The sequence below is a fragment of the Phyllostomus discolor genome, chromosome 5, assembly GCF_004126475.2.
Source record: "Phyllostomus discolor isolate MPI-MPIP mPhyDis1 chromosome 5, mPhyDis1.pri.v3, whole genome shotgun sequence".
Lineage (NCBI taxonomy): Eukaryota > Metazoa > Chordata > Mammalia > Chiroptera > Phyllostomidae > Phyllostomus > Phyllostomus discolor.
In genome coordinates, this window is record NC_040907.2 from 102197655 (window position 1) to 102215877 (window position 18223).

Sequence of the window (18223 nt, forward strand, 5' to 3'; positions counted from 1 at the left end):
AGCTGTGAACACCAGAATACTCAAAGGAGACTGCACCACTGAATCTCACAGGTATTCTACCACAGAAGTTCACACCATAAACTGAGGGAACCAGAACAAATCAATTTAAGAAGCTTAGGATAACAAGAAGAGTCTCACAAACAATGAGAAGACAAAGAAACAATCCCCAAATGAAGGGAAAGGAGGAAGCCTCAGAAAGAATGCTAAATGAAATACAGGCAACACAACTCTCAGATATTGAGTTCAAAGAAATGATTATCAGGAAGCTCAATGAGCTCACAATGAGCTACCAGAAACTACAGGGAAGCTACAATGAACTCACTGCAAACTATATCAATATGAAAAAAGGAAATAAAAACTATCAACAAGGGCCAAGAGGAAATGAAGAATACAATTTCTGAACTGAAGAACACAGTAGAAGGAATGAAAAGCAGGCTAGATGAAGCAGATGATCGGATCAGCAAGCTGGAGGACAAAGTAGGAAAAAACACCAAGAAAGAGCAAGAAAAGGAAAAGAGGCTCAGAAAGAATAAAGAGGGATTAAGAGAAATGCAAGACAATATGAAACGTAATAATAACTATATAATAGGGATACCAGGAGAAGAAGAAGAACATCAAGGGATTGAAAACCTATTTGAAAAAGTAATTATGGAAAATTTTCCTAATTTGTGAGAGAAAAAGCCACACAAATCCAGGAAGCACAGAGGGTCCCAATCATGAGGAACCCAAAGAGGCCCACCTCAAGACACATCATAATTAAAATGGCAAAATTTCAAGACAAAGAGAGAATCTTAAAGACAGCAAGGGAGAAACAGGAAGTAACATACAAGGGAGCCCCGATAAGGTTAGCAGCTGACTTCTCAATGGAAATGCTCCAAGCCAGAAGAGAATGGCAAGAAATATTCCAAGTAATGAGAGCCATAGGCCTGCAACCAAGACTACTTTACCCACCAGACTCTCAATCAAGATAGAAGGCCAAATAAGGAGCTTCCCAGACAAAAGAAGTCTAAAAGAATACTTCCACCAAACCAGCTCTGCAAGAGATGCTAAAGGGACTGCTTCAAGGAAAGAAAGGAAAAGAGAGAGAGAGAGGAACACAGGTATGAAATTGGCAATGAATAAGTACCTATCATTAATAACCTTAAATGTAAATGGATTAAATGCTCCAATCAAAAGAGATATAATAGCTGAATGGATAATAAGTCATGACCCACACATATGCTGCCTACAAGAGACCCACCTAAGGATAAAAGACCTACACAGACCTAAAGTGAAAGGTTTGAAACAAATTTTCCAAGCAAATGGACAGGAAAAAAAAGCTGGGGTAGCAATACTCATATCAGACAAAATAGACTTCAAAAGAAGGCCCATAAAGAGAGACCCAGAAGGTCACTTCATAATACTCAAGGGAAGAATCCACCAAGAAGACATAAACATTTTAAATATATAAGTACCCAACATAGGAACACCCAAGTACTTAAAGAAAATCTTAGAGGACTTCAAGAAATATATTGACAGATACACAATTATAGTAGGGGATTTTAACACCCCACTGTCAAAAATGGACAGATCTTCCAAACAAAATATCAACAAAGATATTGTGGCATTGAACAATGCCCTAGATCAAATGGACTTAACTGATATATACAAAGCCCTCCATCCCAAAGAAGCTAATACACATTATTTTCAAATGCACATGGAACATTTTCAAAGATAGACCACATGATAGGACACAAAACAAGCCTCAACAAATCCAAGAAAATTGAAATCATACCAAACATTTTCTTGAATCACAAGGGACTGAAACTACAAACCAACCTCAAGGAAAAAAGCCCAAAACACTCGAAATCGTGCAGATTGAATAGCATGCTATTAAACAATGAATGGATCAAGAATGAAATTAGAGAAGAAATCAAAAAGTTTCTGGAAGCAAATGAAAATGAACTCACAACAACCCAAAACTTATGGGACACAGGAAAGGCAGTCCTGACATAGAAGTTCATAGTAATACAGGCCTACCTACAAAAGATACAAACATTTCAAGCAAACAGCCTAACCCTATGTTTACAAGAACTCAAGGAACAATGACAAAGACAGCCCAGAGCAAGTAGAAGGAAGGAAATAACCAAGATCAGAGCAGAATTAAATGACATAGAGACTAAAAGCACAATTCTAAGGATCAATGAATCCAGGGGCTTGTTCTTTGAAAAGATAAACAAAATTGACAAGCCTTTAAGCAGGCTCATCAAGAAAAAAAGAGAGAGGACCCAGATAAACACAATCAGGAATGAAAGAGGAGAGATTACAACAGATACCACAGAAATACCAAGGAATTTCTTCATAGTAAGAAATTACTATGAAGAACTGTATGCCAAGAAATTTGAAAACCTAGGGGAAATGGACAAATTTCAGGAAAAATAGAATCTTCCAAAACTGAATGAAGAAGAAGCAGAAAGCCTGAATGGACCAATAACAGCAGATGAAATTGAAGCAGTAACCAAAAAACTCCCAACACACAAAAGCCCTGGACCAGATGGTTTCACAGGAGAATTCTGTAAAATATTTAAGGAAGAGGTAACCCCTATCCTTCACAGACTATTCCAAAAAATCCAAGAAGATGGAAGATTCCCAAACTCTTTTTATGAAGCCAGCTTCATTCTAATCCCCAAACCAGATAAAGACACAACAAAGAAAGAAAACTTCAGGCCAATATCCCTGATGAACATAGACACTAAAATCCTCAACAAAATATTGGCAAACTGCATCCAACAATACATTGAAAAGATCATACACCATGACCAAGTGGGATTCATCCCAGTGATGCAAGGATGGTACAATATTCGCAAATCAGTAAATGTAATACATCACATAAACAAAAGCAAAGACAAAAATCACATGATCATATCAATAGATGCAGAAAAAGCATTCGATATGTACAGCACCCATTTATGATAAAAACAATCAGCAAAGTGGGATTAGAGGGAGCATTCCTCAACATAATAAAGGCTATATATGGGGGACCTACAGCCAACATCATACTCAATAGGCAGAAAGTAAAATCTTTTCCACTAAGATCAGGAAAAAGACAAGGTTGTCCACTTTCACCACTTCTATTCAATATAGTATTGAAAGTTTTAGCCACAGTGATCAGACAAGAAAAGGAAATAAACAGCACCCAAATCAGGAAGGAGGAAACAAAACTGTCACTGTTTGCAGATGGCATGATAGTGTACATAGAAAATCCTATAGACTCGGCAAAGAACTGCTTTACCTAATAAATGAATTTTGCAAAACAGCAAGATACAAAGTCAATATCTAGAAATCAAAGGCATTTTTGTATAGCAACAATGAAACAGCAGAAGCAGAAATCAAGAAAAAAATGTCATTCAATACAGCAAAAAGAAAAATAAAATACCTAGGAATAAACCTAACCAAGGAAGTAAAAGACCCATACACAGAAAACTACACAACACTGAAGAAAAGAAATCAAGGAAGACCCAAACAAATGGAAACATACACCGTGCTCATGGATTGGAAGAATTAACACCATCAAAACATCCATACTACCCAAAGCAATGTACAGATTCAATGCAATAGCTATTAAAGTACCAATGGCATATTTCAGAGTTGTAGAACAAATACTTCAAAAACTTATATGGAACCATAAATGACTTTGAATAGCTACTGCAATTTTGAGAAAGTAAGCAAAGTAGGAGGGATCACAATACCTGACACTAAACTATACTACAAGGCCACTGTAATCAAAACAGCCTAGTACTGGCATTAAAACAGGCACATGAACAAATAGAACAGAACAGAGAGCCCAGAAATAAACCCAAGTCTCTATGGTCAAATAATATTTGACAAAGAGGGCAGCAACATAAAATGGAGTAAAAATAGCCTCTTCAACAAATGGTGTTGGGAGAACTGGTACGTACAAAAAAATGAAACTCGAGCAACAACCTACAGCTTACACAAAAATAAATTCAAGGTGGATAAAAGACTTAAATATAAACTGTGACACCATTAAAGTCCTAGAGGAGAACATAGGCAGGAAAATCTCAGATATTTCACGCAGCAACAGTTTTACTGATATGTACCCTAGAGCAAGGGACATAAAGGAAAGAATAAACAAATGGGACATCAAAATAAAAACCTTCTGCATGGCTAAAGAAAACAGTATCAAAATAAAAAGGAAACCAACCATATGGGAAAACGTATTTGCCAATGATACCTCAGACAAGGGTTTAATCTCCAAAATATATAAAGAACTCACATGACTCCATTGTAAGAAGACAATCAACCCAATTAAAAAGTGGGCAAAGGATGTGAACAGACACTTCTCCAAGGAGGACCTACAGAGGATCCAGAGACACATGAAAAGGTGCTCAATATCACTAGCTATCAGAGAGATGCAAATTAAAACCACAATGAGATACCACTTCACACCAGTCAGAATGGCCATCATAAACAAAGCAACAAACAAGTGTTGGAGAGGTTGTGATAAAAGGGAACCCTAGTGCACTGTTGGTGGGATTGCAGACTGGTACAACTGTTGTTACAGGGTGCAGCCAAGGGGGGGACCCCAAATGGGCATTTAAAATGGGGTCCAGAACTCAAGGTATCCAGGGGATTTTTGGATGTCCTCACTCCCACTCCCCAGGTGTGGGTTGGGGGAAGGGACAAATGGAGCAGGACCATTGAGAGCTGTTTTGCATAGCAACAGCCTTGTAGCTAACCTCTGGCATGGTCATTTAACATATCTATAGCCTTTGGCTGGTCACTTAGATATGTTAAATAGCTGTGGCCATGCTCTGAGCCAGGGGAATGGAAGTAACTTCCCCACCAAGATGTGACTGGGGGCAGGTCCCCTGAGTTACAGCACCTGCATGGGAGCTTGGAGATGATTGGTTCCAGGACTTGGGGCCTCACCTGCCCATTTACTCATGATGACAGTCCAGTAAAGCTGGAAGGATATGAGTTCTGGCATGTGAAGCCGAGTGTAGGAGGAGTTGGAAATGGGGCTGCAGAGGAAAATTGGCGCGGGGATTTAAACCCAGATGCAGCACCCATTGGAGGGAGAACCATGTGCAGCCCTGAGAGGGAGAACCATGCAGCTGTGGAAGTGCAGAGAGGATCACAGCCATTGGAGAGAGAGAACCACACAGCTTTAGCAGAGTGAAGACTCCCGCAGCCCTGAGAGGGAGAACCACGCGGTTCTGGCAGAGTGGGGACTCCCGTGGCCTGGGGAGAGAGGACCACGTTCCTTTACCAGGGTGAGGACCCCTGCAGCTTTAGGAGATATGGTACTCTGGACTGGGCAAAGGGGGAAGGTAGGAAGGACTGTGTCTGTTTGTGGGTGTTTTAGGGGACTTTAGGATTCTTTTATAAAGACATTAGGTCACTACTTTAAGTTTGTATAGCATTAAATAAACATTTCCTTTCCTTTTCACAAATCTCTGGCATTGAGAGACGTCTTTCCTCTGGCGGCGGACATAAGGGACCTGGGGGCTTTTTTTCAATAATAGTATATCGTCCCAGGCCCCTTGTTTGTTCTATAACACTGTTACAGTCCACAGGGGGTTCCTCCCCATCTATCTGGGTTCGTTTTGCCCACCACCTGAGGAAAGATGTCTCTTAATACCAGAGATAGTGAAAAGGAAAGGAATTTATTATTCATTTGAAATAACACAAACTAAAGTTCCCCACAAATGCACACAGTCCTCCCAGCACCCTCCATGTGGCAAAAGGGAGCACCTCCAAAGCCTCGTGGTCCTGATTCTCACCCAAGCCTCATGGTCCCAACCAAGACAGCAAAGCTGCATAGTCCTAAACAGACGCATAGTCCTAAACAGACACATGGTCCCAAAAAACAGAGATGCCCAATGGCTGCTGTGCCTCCATTTAAATCCCAGCGCTAATCTTCCTCTGCAGCCCCATTTCTGGCTCCTCTCACAATTGGCCACAGCTGCCAGCATTCTGGGCAGGTGTGGCCCTGTGGTGTGGAGCCAATTATCTCCAAGCTCTTTTGGACCCTATTACAAATCCCTATTTGGGGCTCCCCTCTTGGCTGCACCCTGTTACACAACCACTATGGAAAGCAGTATGAAATTTTCTCAGAAAACTAAAAATGTATCTACCTTTTGACCCAGCAATTCCACTGCTAGGACTATATCCTAAGAACACTGAAACACCAATCCAAAAATACCTATGCATTCCAATGTTCATAGCAGCCCAATATACAATCACCAAGTCCTGGATGTAATCTAAGTATCCACCAGTAAATAAATAGATTAAAAAAAAACCTGTGGTACATTTATACCATGGGATACTACGCAGCAGAAGGAAGGAACTCCTACCCTTCACAACAGCATCAGTGGAACTGGAGAGCATTATGGTAAGCGAAGTAAGCTAGGCAATGAAAGACAGATACCATATGATCTCATCTATAAGTGGAACCTAATCAACAAAACAAATGAACAAGCAAAATGTAACCACAGACACTGAAATTAAGAACAAATCGACAGTAACCAGAGGGGAGGTGGGAGGGGATAATGGGTAGAAAGAGTGAAGGGTTGTCAAGGAACATGTATAAAGGACCCATGGACAAAGCCAAAGGAGGGTAGGATCAAGGGTGGGAGGTGGGGATGGCTGGGTGGGGAAGAGTGGTGGAGGAAAATGGAGACATCTGTACTTGAAGAACAATAAAAAAATGGGAAATAAAAAAAAATGTTTGAATATCTCTCAAACCATTCCCCTTCCCCTGATATTTCAAGTACCCACCTGGCACCATGCATAGTTATTGCAATATTATTGACTATATCCCCTTTGCTGTACTTTACATCCCCATTACTTTGTAAGTACCAATTAATACTTCTTAATTTCTTCACTTATTTTACCCCTTCCCTCAACTCCTGTCCCCTCAGGCAACCATTCTGTTCTCTGTATCTATGAGTCTGTTTCTGTTGTTTGTTTGCATTGTTTTTGAGATTATGCATATAAATGATAGCATATGATATTTATCTTTATTTCACTTAACTTAATACTTCTAGGTGCATTCGTGCTGTTCCAAATGGGAAGATTTCATTCTTTCATATGGTCAAGTAATATTTCATTGTATATATATATGACCACTTTTTTATCTACCTGTGTATATTGATGGGCACTTGGGTTGCTTCCATATATCTAATGTAACACTTCAATCAATGTAAGTGTGAATACATCTTTTTGAATTAGTGTTTTGGGTTCCTTCTGATATATTCTCTGGGGTGGAGTTGCTGGGTCATAACAGTTGCATTTTTTAAAAAGATTTTATTTATTTATTTTTAGACAGAGGGGAAGGGAGAGAGAAAGAGAAGGAGAGAAACATCAATGTGTGGTTTTATCTCACGCGCCCTCTTGATGCATGGGTCACCGGCCAGCAGTGATCACAGAACGCTGCGGATGGCTCATTGAAACACGAGAAAAAACACACACAGAGACAGACTGGTTTTCTGTGGAGAAGTAGGGACGGGATGGCCACCCCCTCTAGTGGGGAGCGCGCCGATTTACCGTCTGAACCTGCTTTTATTGGGCTCATTTTGCATAATAATTCAGGTAAAGTACATTACTCATTACGAGGAAGTAAGGAACAATAGATAACAAGGAACTCTGCGGGTCTCTTTTGAGTCAGGGTCAAAGAGCTGTAAGACTTTGAGGAACAAACTAACTTCTTCCTTGGACCCTTCTCATTCAACTGAGAGCATTCTAAACAAAGAAGGTTTCACAGTAATTTACATGTTCTTTCTTAGGCCTGATCACCCAGGGAATCCGGCCTTTTCAGCACAGAGCTGCACCACCCTGTCATTGTTTCAGGCTTAGGTGGAGCAAGGGAAGTAAGGCAACCAAGAGATAAGATTTTCTCCCAGACAATGAGGACTCAGGCTATGTCAAAGCCGAGGAGTGAGGGTCCATCACCCCTTTTTGCTGTGGCCCCCAAAGTCCTTCTTTTAGGGGCCTCCCACGTGATCGTGCCTGCCTTAGATTGTTCCCCCCTTGGGGAATCTTACCTGTCTTTGGCTAACCAACCAATCTTTGGGATTCAGTTATGAATGAAGCAGCAGAAGGAGTGCTCCTGCCAGGGAGATAAGCTTTTGTCTCCTTGCTGGCTTACAGTTCCAAGGGTGTTCCCTTAGCCTTAGCCTAGGCGAGGGTTACAGCTTCTGATACCAGGCAGGGCAGTTCCCAACACCCTCTACTGGGAAACTGGCCAGCAACCTAGACATATGCCCTGTCTGGGAATCTGTAGTAGACCATTCTGTGTGGCATGGGCCCAGCTCCCATTCAGAGATGCACAGGACCCACACCCACAGATAGGTTCTCCTGTGGGGAATCAGGCCTGCAATGTACCTAGGCGGCTATGAGTCTTGCTTTTTGCTAAAACTCCCTCACCCTGAATTGAGGACATTTACTGCAAAGCAACTTTCTAAATACCATGCTAAACCTTCCAAGGATGAGTGTAACCACTCCAACTACTTTTGCCTTTTCATTAGCAAATATCCCTCTTCTGTGATGTGATTAGCAGCATTGGCTCCTTTGTTTTCTGTAAAAGGTAACCACTTAAAGCAAACCTGTGCATAGTAAATGAGGACCATCTTGTAATGGGCAGGGAAACCCAAGAAAGGCCTGTCATGGCAGAGGGTGCGGCTTTTGCTCCCCTTGAGAGAAAGGCCATGCTGTCCTTTTTCCTCCTTGGGACTCGGTAGTCTGTGTGAATGTCTCATTTCATGCATAATGACACGGACCCCACGAGCCGGGGTCCACAGCAGGAATCGAACCAGTGACCCTTTGGTTCCCAGGCCAGTACTCAATCAATGGAGCCACATCAGCCAGAGCTACAGTTTTATTTTTAATTTTTGAGGAAATTTCATACTGTTTTTCATATTGGCTACACCAGTCTGTATTCCCACCTACAGTATATGAGGGTTTTGTTTATTCTACATCCTCACCCACACTTATTGTTTGTTTATTTATTGATGATAGCCATTCTGACAGGTATGAGGTAACATCCCATTTTGGTTTTAATTTGCATTTCTTTAATAATGAGTGATGTTGAGCATCTTTTCATATGTCTAGTGATGATCTGTCTGTATGTCTTCTTTGGATAAATGTCTACTTAGGTCCTCTGCCCACTTTTTTTTTTTAGTGACATTTTTCTTTTTTATTTATTTATTTATTTATTTTTTAGGGAGAGGAAGGGAGAGAGAGACATCAGTTTGTTGTTCCACTTAATTATGCATTCATTGGTTGCTTCTTGTATGTCCCCTGACTAGGGATCAAACTCACAACCTTGACATATCAGGACAATACTCTAACCAATTAAGCTACCCAGCCAAGGCCAACTCTGTCCACTTTATAATTAGATATACGGTATATATATTTTTGGTGTTGTCTGAGTTCTTCATAAATTTTGGGTATTAACCCCTTATCAGCTTATTATTGGTGAATATGTTATCTTCAGCAGGCTGTCACTTCATTTTACTGATGGTTTCTTTTGCTGCGCAGAAACTTTTTAGTTTGATGTGCTTTTGTTTTCCCTGCTGAATATGATATGTCAGATAAAAATATTGCTAAAAGAAATGTCCAAGATTTACTGTGTATGTTTTCTTTTAGGAGTTGTATGGTTTTGAGTCTTACACTTAAGTTTTTAGTTTATTTTGAGTTTACTCTCGTATATGGTGTAAGAAGGTGGTCTAGTCTTTTTTCCATGTATCTGTCCAGTTTTCCAAGCACTGTTTATTGAATAGACGGTTTTTATCCCATTGTATGTTCTTGCCTCCTTTGTCATAGATTAATTGACCAGATAGGCATGGGTTTATTTCTTGGCTCTATATTCTGTTGCATTGACCTATGTGTCTGTTTTTATGCCAGTACCAGGCTGAAACAGCATACAATTTCTTTAGTAAAAGATTTACCATTGCATTAAGCCAGCCTGCACTATCCATTGCTTCTGTGCATCTATGTTAACACACTTTTGAAATAAATGGTAACCACCTGCTAGAGAGCTCATAATCTTGTCAGCTATTCTCCAATCCAATCCAACCTTACTTTCTCCCACCTCCATGGAATCTCTCTTACCTTCCCTCCTTAATTTCAAATGCATAAAAGAAGTTGCAAAACTGTCATTCTTTGGGCTATCTGAAATCCTGCTTACTGGCATTATTATCAATTTGGCTCATATAAACTCTTGTAAAAATCCCTACAGGTTTGGACATTTCTTATGTTGATGCTCCTGAGTTTGACTTTTAAAAACCTGAGGATGACCAGTTGCTTTCCGGGTGATAGAGAGAGATCTGATCAGCTCACTGGGAAGAAGTAGGGAGGGGCTGTAGAAGGAGGTTGCCCAAAGTAATGGTAAATGGGCTAGGACAGGATTGGCTGAGAAGCTGATGCCTCCAGAGCACATGGAATTATGGGCCAGAAAATTTAAAATAATAAGAAAACAGAGACTGGCTCCTGGGCTTTCCTCTTTGAGCATACCTGGATGATCATGCTGCAGCTGCCTGCATTTCCCAAAGGAGGTTATTTCAGATGAGAAGGAACTTCAGGTATAGCCTAGTATCAGGCTGGTTGCACCTGTCCAGGCAGAGGGCAATAGTTATTCTTCTTTGGGTGTTCTAGAGATGAGGAGCGCTGAGGCAGGAGCTTGTCATTATTCCAGAATTTTGTAGCTTTTGTATCTTATGTTGTTTTAATTTATAAACTAACCCTATAGAAATAAGATAATTAAACTAACAGGGGAGAATGATAGGAGAACTCAGGTGTTAAAGAGTTTAGCCTTACCCTGGCTGACATAGCTCAGTGGATTGAATGCCAACCTGCTGTCTCAAAGGTCATCGGTTCTATTCCCAACCAGGGCACATGTCTGGGTTGTGGGCCAGGTCCCCAGCATGCAAGAAGCAACCACACATTGATGTTTCTCTCCCTCCCTTCCTCTCTCTCTAAAAAATAAATAAATACATCTTAAAGAGTTTAGCTTTAATTGGCATTTCAATGACTGATGTATGTGGAAAGCTATTATTCCAAAATTGTGTAGTTTTTGATTAAAGAGTCCTTTCCTTTATCACCAAACCTTTGCCTCCAGCATTTTGCCTAGAGGATTGCAGGAGGACCCCACTTTCTGTTCATCAACAAAAGGATGGTAAACAGGGAATAAATAGCATTGCCAAATTTGTGCAGTAAAACATTGTCTTGTCAGCATGAGTTGGTTGAAGATTAGAGGTGGGGAGACTAGTTTTGAGGTAGAGTGTGAGGTGATGGAGACCAATGAATGTAACCTTCTTGAATCTGAAGTTTTAATAGATGCCTCACATTGCTGATTGATTTTAAGCATTTAATCCATCTAGAGTTTTGATAGTCTGCACTTGAGCTGTTCTCAAGCCAGTTCTCCCTCAATCCTTGCTTGTCCAGATTTTATGGATCTGGAGGAAGCGCTGTAGCTTCCTCTAGAACAGCCCCTTCCCCATAGGAGTTGTTCAAGAGATAGTAGTAGACTTGTCCATGGCCCAGCTGCTTTTTTATCCTTATTTCAGGCAGCAGGAGTCCCAGCCTGCTCTCTCTGTGATCAGGCTGGGCAAGGCTGCAGAAGGAGAGTTGAAATAACCCAAAACCATACCCACAATCTAGTGTAAATATTAATGGGTCTATGAATCATTTGGGGCTCCTGTTGATGTGTAAACTTAGATCCAGTGGGTGGAACGTTAGACTCAGCATTTCTGCCAGTGCTCCTAGTCTAGCAGTCACACTAAGAGTGGTAAGTCCTGTCTGTAGTTCTTAGACTTGACTGCACCTGGGAATCATCTGGGTGTTTTCAAAGATCCAAATGCCTGGGCTCCACACTCAGAGGTTGTGATTTATAGGGCTGGAGTATAGCCTGGATTGTTGGCATTGGAGTGGTGCTTTAGAATCACAAAGGGAGCTTTATTATTTTTAAGCCTCCTGGATATGTTTTTAATGATTTGAGTGAATGAGAGATAGAGATGAATAGGACAGGACACAGAGAAAATCATGATGTGAGATAGAAACATGATGGGTTGCCTCAGGTTCCCACCCGACCAGGGATGGAACTCGCAATGTTTTGGTGCAAGGAAGGACATTCCAACAATCACAGAGCCATCTGGCCAGTCCACAAAGGGAGGTTTTTAAAATGTAGGTTCTAGGGCAAACATCCCGAAAGTGTTTCCATTGTTTAAGTCGTTGGAAAAGCACCCCACCCCCCCCGTCCCCCGCCATGTATTTTAGCAAGCACCCCTAGGGATTCCACTAGTGAACAGCATTCACACTGCAGCAGGCTCTTGTGAAGATGCCCTAGGGCAGTGACCACCGAGATCAAAGTGGGACTGGGCCCCCAGGCTGCTGCAGGGTAACTGAACTGATTTAAAGAAACAATCCCTTTACTTGCTTTTCCCACTAAGGGTAATACTTGTGTAATTATTTCTGCAGAATTGATTCCAAAGGGGGAATTGTGTCAAGAGAAATTAGCTTTCAAATTTAGACAGATACTGACCAAAAAGTTCATTGAAATCTATCCCTGTTTGCACTCTTCACAATATGTGGAAGAGTTTTTTTCATCACATTTGCCCTTACACAGGTAAATCTTTTAACCATCTGCCAGGTAATAGTGAAAAACTGGGATCCCATTGTTGCTTATATCTGTATTTCCCGAAAAACAGCGAAGAAAGAGGTTGAGGAGTTTTTCTTTTTCATTCATTTATTTAAAAAATATTTACACTTCACAGTGATTTGCCCATTTATATTGTTACAGAACAAGCGGGGCGGCCCAAATGGGGCTGAGGCAATATGCTATTACTGACAGGAACGCCCCAGGTTCGTTATGTCCGCTGCCAGAGGAAAGACATCTCTCAACGCCAGAGATTCGTGAAAAGGAATGGAAAGGTTTATTTAATGCTATACAAACTTAAAGTAGTGACCTAATGTCTTCATCAAAATCCCAAAGTTCCTTAAAACACCCACAAACACACACACAGCCCTTCCTTCCCCCTTTGCCCAGTCTGGGGTACCATATCTCAGGAAAAGAAATAGAAGTCCAAGGCTCAGGCAGCCCCTGGTTCTTCCTGGTAATTCGTGTTGGCTGGGAGGACTCCCTCCGTTCCCGGCACAATCAGCTGTGTCGCCGGGATCTCTGCTAAAGCCGGGTGGTGGTTTGCCCTTCTAAAGCTGCGGGGGTCCCCACTCTGACAAAGCCTCGAGGTTCTCTCTGCACTGTCCCACCTGCATGGTCCCCCCTGCACAATGGCTGAGGGAGTCTCCACTCTGGCAAAGCTGCGTGGTTCTTCTCTCAGTGGCTGCCGCATCTGGGTTTAAATCCCCATGCCAGTCCTCCTCTGCAGCCCCATTTCTGACTCCTCCTACAATCAGTCACATCTGCCAGCACTCATATCCTTCCCAGCTTTACTTGGCTGCCATCCTGAGTCTGGGCAGGCATGGCCCCATGTCATGGAGCCAATCTTCTTCAAGCTCTCACACAGGCGCTGTAACTCGGGTACCTGCCCCCCAGTTACATCTTGGTGGGGAAGTTACTCCCATTCCCCTGGCTCAGGGCTTGCCCACAGCCATTCAACATACCTGTGCAACCAGTTAAAGGGTATAGATATGTTAAATGACCATGCCAGAGGTTAGCTGCAAAGCCATTGCTAATGCAAAACAGCTCTCAAAGGCCCTGCTCTATTTGTCCCTTCCCGCAACCCACACCTGTGGGGGGCAGGTGAGGACATCCTAATATTTCCTGAACACCTTGAGTTCTGGACCCTATTCCAAATCTTTATTTGGGGTCCCCCTCTTGGCTGCACCCTGTTACATTACTATTAAAGTAATCTAGAAATGTCTTTGTTGTACTAAGGGGTTTGGGGCTTATGTAGAGGAGGGAGGTTGCTGGGTATTCCTTCTTTCTTCCAGTACTTTAACCCCAAATTGCTGATCAATAGGTAGCCTGTGATTCCTACCCGTTTGACTGGGCAGGTTGCCAGGGCGCAGCTTGACCCGAGGGTTTAGGGATCAAAGCTATAGGGCTGCGACAATGATTCTTTAGGCTGGGGCTCAGACTACAGGGTAGAATCTGGCGCCCACACAGCCAGGAGCCAAACCAAAAATTGGTGCCAAGACCTGGCTGGGATGAACAGTCAGACTAGCCACTTGGGGATGACAAGACACCAAGGAAAGACAGGGCACCCAGGGCTTTGTGGAGACTGGGTGTCACTATCAGTCTAATAATGGGGCACCCAGGCTGGGTAGCTGGTACTGTGGGCAATGGAAGTGTGGTACTGGGGTAGGGGGAAGCTGGTCCCCAGGAGGAGATGGGTGGGAGGGGCTGGCTCCTCCAGTCATCCATTATCATTTTACATAGAAGAAACAGAGGCTGACAAAGGATTTATCCCAATTCATATTGTAACATGGTGCAGCCAAGAGGGGGGACCCCAAATAGAGATTTGGAATGGGGTCCAGGACTCAGGGTGTCCAGGAAATATTAAGATCTCCTCACCACCACCACCCCCGTTCAGGTGTTGGTTTGGGGAAGGGACAAATGGACCAGGGCCTTTGAGAGCTGTTTTGCATTAGCAATGGCTTTGCAGCTAACCTCTGGCATGGTCATTTAACTATCTATAACCTTTAACTGGTTGCACAGGTATGTTGAATGGCTGTGGGCAAGCCCTGAGCCAGGGGAATGGGAGTAACTTCCCCACCAAGACGTAACTGGGGGGCAGGTACCCGAGTTACAGCGCCTGCGTGAGAGCTTGAAGAAGATTGGCTCCATGACATGGGGCCATGCCTGCCCAGACTCAGGATGGCAGCCAAGTAAAGCTGGGAAGGATATGAGTGCTGGCAGATGTGACTGATTGTAGGAGGAGTCAGAAATGGGGCTGCAGAGGAGGACTGGCATGGGGATTTAAACCCAGATGCGGCAGCCACTGAGAGAAGAACCACGCAGCTTTGCCAGAGTGGAGACTCCCTCAGCCATTGTGCAGGGGGGACCACGCAGGTGGGGCAGTGCAGAGAGAACCTCGAGGCTTTGTCAGAGTGGGGACCCCCGCAGCTTTAGAAGGGCAAACCACCACCCGGCTTTAGCAGAGATCCCGGCGACACAGCTGATTGTGCCGGGAACGGAGGGAGTCCTCCCAGCCAACACGAATTACCGGGAAGAACCAGGGGCTGCCTGAGCCTTGGACTTCTATTTCTTTTCCTGAGATATGGTACCCCAGACTGGGCAAAGGGGGAAGGAAGGGCTGTGTGTGTGTTTGTGGGTGTTTTAAGGAACTTTGGGATTTTGATGAAGACATTAGGTCACTACTTTAAGTCTGTACAGGATTAAATAAACCTTTCCTTTCCTTTTCACGAATCTCTGGCATTAAGGTACATCTTTCCTCTGGCGGCGGACATAACGAACCTGAGGTGTTCCCTTTCAGGTAATAGTATATTGCCTCACCCCCCTTGGTCCCCCTGTTGTTCTGTAACAGTTTCTATATCTTCATATTAGCATAATACATTTCCACATAGAATCAAATGCCAGCCTTGTAATATGCATATTCAACATCTACATTTTTGCAGAAACATAAGGCATTAATTATATTGCACATTTATATTGCATATAATTGGATACTTTACTATGAAATTGCTTTTCTTTCCTTCTTCACCTCTTGTTCCTTTCCACTCCTTGAGTGCCCAACAGTAACAGCCAGGGATTTTTTCTATATCTTTCCCCATTGTGTAATCATAGATGTGCATGCATGCACATATTTGTATATCTTTAAACCACAGTGGTGTCATTTAATCCTCATATTTCTTGACCAACTATGCCTATTTTAGAGTTGAGGAAGCTGAGGTTATGATTTAATTTTAAACCTCTATTTATTGACTACTTACAATTTACCAGCTCCTGTACTAAACATTACATATCTTATCCCTTAATCTTCACACCAAGTTATTTGCAGTTGAGAAAACATTACAGAGCTCAAGGAAAATTGTGAACAAGCAAGCAGTAATGCAGCAGGCTGTAATTGCAAAGCCAGGTGCTCTCCTCACCTATCTGTCCCTCCTTCCTCTAAAAGGCCCTCTGGATTGAAGGGAGTTCCAAGAAATGAAAATTGTTATGCACAGGGGGTGGTGGGATGATAAGTTGATTATTACAAGCGTACCATTGTGTATGCTACTGTAGTTATTTTAATTGTGTTGTTTCCTCACATGTGAAACAGCAATGAAAATATCTGAACTGCAGAGGTCTTAGTAGAATTGAGACCACATTAAATCTTTCTAGTCTCTAAAGCAGTATACAAAAATGAGATCAATTAAAATATTGTAAATGCAGTTTATTGGTTTTCTTTTTCACTTTATTAATGTAATTATTAATCCCCAAAGTAATGCATCAGTTGAAGGAAGTCAAAGGATGACTAAAATGCGTGAGGAAGTTAATTGCTCCCTCATACCCCTCCCCCAACTCCACTCTCCCAAGGCAATAATAGTATGGGAGTTGGTGTGGATACTTTTTTCCCTACTCCCACCTCTTTTTAGGCTTTCAGTTTTCAATGTCTCCATAATATTCAGCTGTCAGTACTTTCAGCCACACATTTAAATATCTAACATGAATTTATGTCCTACTTACACTATTATTCAGTGTCCCCATATAGACTTACAAATATTATGTGACACTATGTAGAATATGACTTATTTTCCAGAATAGTGACTTTGGATAAAAACTGGAGCATCTGGGCTTTAAAAACATTTTCTCAGTTCTTTTCTCAGTTCTTTTCAAGAAGTCATTGATGGAGACTGAGTTTAAAGTAAAAAAGGCTAACTTTTATAAATTTCAATAAAGAAGAGAATGCTATATACAGATTTAAGTAAATACTGTTTTAGACAAATGTAATAATTAAGTCACTTGATACTGGTAAATACTGAACTTCCTTTAGAACCAAAGGAGCATCTACAGTAGCAGCTGCAGCACAGAACCTTGACGGGAGTGAGGCTATGAGACTGTGGCACAGACGAAAGATGAAAAAGTGAATTCAGCCCATATATGTGAAAAGTCAATAAGTAAATCATATCAGGAAATCAACTTCCAGAAGAATGTTAACAGTGAATGAACTACCACAGCTATAGTAAATCTTTTCCTTTGTGAATGGAAGACAACAAAATAACCCTATACCAGTAGTAAAAAAAATGAATTATTTACATTCTAAGAGGTTTCTGTGGGGGAGAGGGCTGTATACATGCATATGTATGCATGTAAGTATTAAAGCTTATATAATTGAAAATATGAAATAAAATGGATTCATATTAAGGTTTCATAACAGGAAAATTTTAAGAGAACAATATTTTCCTTGGGGGAAAAATATTTTCCAAAACTGGTTTAAAAACCACATATGAAAACTATGCTGTCAGGTGCCACATCAGAGGTTTGGGGTTTGCTTTTATCAAATGCAGCATAACAAAAGGCATTTCACAGCATAACTTCTGGTCTAGAATCACACAGCAATTAAATACTCTTTTAATTGTTTATAATACACAAATTTTTGTGGGCAGCAGCAGCTCCTCCTGTACAAACTCTTAAAAAAATGAAACAGAAGCAATAGAGAAAAAATTTGAGAATAAAGAGAAGCAGCATTAAATAGAAAAGCAAATACATATATATTAAAGAAGGCTTAAAGCAAGCAAACAGTGCTGTGCAACTTCCCATTATACTGAGTAAAGTGCACCACTTAAATGCTCACTGATCTCATTTCCCCCATGCTGAAAACAGGAATCTACTCATTGGTATTGTTATTAAACAAAAAAGGACATTTAGTGTTGTAGCCCTAATAGTTCCCTCCCAGTATTTATTAACCATTCAGATGTATTTTGTGGGAATATTTACTCACATAATTTTGCTTAATACATTTCTTTGTACATGAGACTGAATTTAAAATTCTGTAACATTTTCGATTATAGTAATAGGTGTGGATACTTCTAAATGTTCTATGCCGTTGCAAATATATCATTTAAACAGAAGCTGGCTCATTTGGTTGCAATCATACTATCCAAGCTTCTCTACAACTTACAGATTTGTCATTTAGCTGCTTCATACACATTTTATAATTTCATTTATGCTGCAGGCTTATTTGCATAATATCCATTGTATAAATGCACCCTCATTTACCCCTTCATTACCCTGAGTATTTCTTCAAAAGATTCTTTA